Below are 4,289 nucleotides of genomic sequence, written 5' to 3' on the forward strand. Positions count from 1 at the left end.
AAGTATTTGTCCATTTCCTCTAGATTTTCATATTTGTTTGAGTATAGTTTTTCATAGTATTCTAATGTTAGCTTTTTTATTTTAGTTGGGTCGTTCTGGGTTTCTAAGACAGTATCTCTTAGGTGTTAAGTCAACACCCTTGTAATGTCAGGCCCTCGATGTTTCTCATCAATTTGTTTCTAGCAAACGTTTAACTAGGTGTGTGAGACTAAGCTGCCTGAGCCAGAACGCTGGGACGGGGTGTGGGTGTGAGCACATCCCTTTGACTTGTCCTCTGAATCCCTGAGATCATGTAAGTGGGTTCTTTTGATGTTTCCTTCTGCCCTTTCAGTTTCCTCGATCAGAGAAAAAGCCCAGACCTATCCCCAGGGACACGCTGAATGGGATGCCTAGAAGTCAGGGAAGTTCTCTATTTGTTGTGCACCACTGTTGTTGTTTTATGTGCCATGGAGTTTGGAGGAAGAATATGGCAGTTACCTCACCCAGCCCCCCCCCCACCCCGCCCCAGGCTTGATCACTTCCTGAGAAACCTGATAAGATCTAAGCTGGTCACATCAAAGACCAGACCAGACAGTGGATTGTGATAAAGGTCTGAGCCTGATCAAAATAGCCCAAACCTAACTTAATTATCACCCCAAATTCTGACAAATACCATCTTAGTCCTCCCCAGGACCCCTATAAGAAGGACCCCCTCACCCTGAAATTGTGTGCAAGACATTTCAATCCTCTTCATGTGCTGTGTGGCCACGTCACTTGGCGTCCCTCTCAGACAGTGAAATAAAGGCCTGTTTGTTTCTTGGGACCAGTTAGTTTCCCTCCCTCCCTCCCTTCCTGTCTCTCTCTCTCTCCCTTGCCCTCACACTCTTTTTTCTATCTAACAGAGTTGCCTCATAACAACCCGAGGTACAACGGCTCTGAAGCCTGCCCTGGGCTGAGCCAGTCTCATTGACTCCAAGACACCTGCCCCCATTGCCCCAGTTACTGTATCCATCCATCTCGTCTGGGTGTACCACAGTTAGCCCAAACTCCCAGCCGCAGAGCAGGACTCAGGGTCCTGGCAGATCTGAGGGTGATAAGGAAAATGGGAGAGAGAATCGTGGAAATCAGGACCCCTCGGAGAATGCAGGAGGTCCAGGGGCTGTTGGTTTGCTTAAAATCTTTGGAAGCAAGGTGCTGGAGCAGGCTTTGACTCCTGGCTCTTCCTGTGTGTGGCTGTGGACGCGAGTCCTTATGTGAACTGACAGCTGCGCCTCGCTCACAGTCGCAAAAGCAAATCCCCAAAGCAGCTGTGGAGACAGTCCTGAATCCCACGGGTCAAGCTGGGCTGCTCAGCGCTTCCAGTCTGTGACCGTTCAGGAACAGATCACCAAGCCTTTAATCTCCTGCCCCCACCCCCAGGTTTTTCCTTTGAGGCATCTCTTATGGGATTCAAACTGCTAACCTTTCAGAGTGCAGTCAAGGATTTAACTGTGCCATCCAGCAACTCCGGCACACAATTGCTGTGGTGAGGTTGTTACCAAAACCGTAACTCAAACCACCACCATCAAGTCCATTCCAAATCACAGCAGTGCTCCATCCGGTGTCTGAGCTGTCAACCTTCGAGAGGTGCTTGTTGTTGTAGTCTGTCAATCTTCGAGAGGTGCTTCTTGTTGTTGTTGTGTGCCGTGGATACGGAAGCCAAGCATAGCTGAGGCAGTAAATCACACGGCTGAAGATCACCCATCGTTCTCCTACGGAGCAGCTGGTGGATTTGAACCATGTTCCTTTGGGACTGGAGCGCAGCTTCTTACCACTCGGTCACCAGAACTACTCTGGTGCCTCGGTGCTGTCAGGCGGGTTCTGATTCATACAATGATTGCTTGCTCTAGCATCATCATCCTCACAATCGTTGCTGGTTGAGCCCCTTGTGCAAACCATCTATTTCACTGTGGGTTCTCCACTTTTTTACTGACCCTTTCTCTCTCCTTTGCCAAGCACGATGTCCTTCTCCAGGGATAGTTCCTCCTAAAAACACGGCCATAGTACGAGAGACTCATCATTTGCTTGAAGGAGCATTCTGGCTATACTTCCTCTGAGAGAAACAGCTAAGAGAACATTATTGTTGTTAATGCTTCCATTGCAGACTTCCACACTGGGCTGTGTGGCTTAGGGCGCTTTGCCAAAGGATAAATGTTGCTGTTGTAGTGAACCATCGAGTTGGAACAGACCCATAAGTGATGCTCCAGCAGCTTTTTAGAGGTGGTAATTCCATGGGAAGAGACTGGCTATCCCTCCCCTGCAGAGAAGCTGGTGGATTTGAACTTCATACCTTTGCATTGGCAACACAGTTCCTTATCACTAAGCCACCAGAGCTTCCCTAAAGGACAAGTGTGAAATGCAATTTATAGACACTTTGTAAGTGAATCAAGTAAAATAAATAATGTAAACTAGAATGTATATATATATGATTGTATGAAACACAATGTAAATGAAATATTGAATAAAACGCAATGTTTATGAATGAAACATAATGTAATTATTATATTAAAACAAAACAAAAAAGGAGTGGAATTCAAAGCCCCACAGGCAGGGCTGGGGGCACAGGGTCTGAGATGAGTCATGGGTTAGGGTTCCAAGCAAGTCTGGCCTCCACCTTCTCCTCAGGGCACCCACCTCACTCTTGTGGGCAGGCCTGGGGTGAGCTCAGCCCTTCTGGATGGCCTCTGACTGGCCTTTCCCGGCTGTTCTCTTCCCTGTCAGCACCATCACGTCCACCCACTGCCTGGAGGGATTCCCCACTTGCTCATTGTTAGTCATCTCAGATTCCGTTCTCCAAACGCAGCAGCTTGGATGAGAGCCTGCCTGCCACCCACCCACCCACCCTCTCAGCAGCTGACGGGGACCCAGCCCACAGAGCAGACATTTCTGTTCCCTCCTCTCACAGGAGCAATCTCTCCTTTCTTCACACCTGCGCCTTCCCTTGACCTCTGGCCTCCGAGGGGGCTCACCAGCCCAAGACAAGTGTCCCTCCTGGGCTCCCTTCAAAGAAGCCTGTGGCACAGTGGAGTAAGTGTTGGGCTGCTAATGGAAAGGTCACCAGTTCTAATTCACCAGTCACTCCACACAAGAAAGATGAAGCATTCTCCAGAGAGATTTGTAACCTCGGAAACTCAGTGGGGCAATTTGTCCTGCAGAGTTACTCTGAGTCAGAATGGATTGGAGGGCGGTGGACTTGGGGCCCATTCCTGTCTGGTGTGGTTGCACTGGGTTTGTTCTACAAAGCAGGGAGACCACTGGTTGTGGAATAAGCACAGACTGAGGGGCAAGATACTTGAGCACGTATTGCAGTGGAACAGCCTCTCTGAGCCTTTCTGTCACCTGCAAAACAAGAATAATGGATTCCTGCCGGGTTGAATCTAGTAGATTCCACCTTCTCTCTGAGTTCCCCACCTGAAGTAGTTATGGTCCATGCTTGGTCTGCATCCCATAGAACTGCGCTCTCTCCTCTCCTCTCCTTCTCCCTCCCTCCCTCTCTGTGTGTGTGAGAGAGAGAGAGAGATGATGCTTCTCTCTGAGTTTCTCTCCTGTGTTAGTTACAGTGGACGTTCCTGTTAACACACAGCATGTTATCCCAGCTGCTACTCGGCTTAGCTTCTCTCTTTCGGGCATGAAGAGCCCACATGACAGATTACCTACTCGCTCGTCTCACAGGAGCAAACTCGTCTTCCTTTGTTCCAGAGCCTTCCCTAGCCTATGGCATCTGAGTGACTCGAATGCCTAAGAAAAATAATACTATCCCTCTTGGACTCACTTCAGGGAGCCTTGGTGGTGCAGTGGATCAAGAAGATGACATTTCCTCCCAGAAGAACCCCCTTTCACCCCTCTCAGGAGGGCAGGCAGGTGCTATTTAAGAAGAGGATCCACTGAGTCAACGGGAGCCCATCACCGAAGACGGCTGAAGTCACTCCCCATGCAGAAGTAGCCTGCTGCTCTGACTCCACAGACTGAGGGCAGAAACACCTCGTCTCCTCTCTTAGGGAAAGTCAAGCCTTTGGACCCTCATCCATCCTTTAGAAGTCCCTGGACAGAAAGAACAAGCTAGAGTACCAGTATACTTAAAATACCAGCAGGGGTGTATTTTACAGCCTGGTGATTGACTAGTGAAAATTAGTCAATGAAGGCCTTTTGTTTTTTTTCTAAAATTATATTTTATTAATTTTCATAAACATTTACAGAGATTTTGGGATTCCATTCATTCATTGTTGCACTATTCTCTCTACCCTCCTCCCAGTTTGTTCTTGTCCAAATGC

The sequence above is a fragment of the Elephantulus edwardii genome, unplaced genomic scaffold, assembly GCF_000299155.1.
Source record: "Elephantulus edwardii isolate Elephantulus edwardi_28Jun2011 unplaced genomic scaffold, EleEdw1.0 scaffold00121, whole genome shotgun sequence".
NCBI classification, from domain to species: domain Eukaryota; kingdom Metazoa; phylum Chordata; class Mammalia; order Macroscelidea; family Macroscelididae; genus Elephantulus; species Elephantulus edwardii.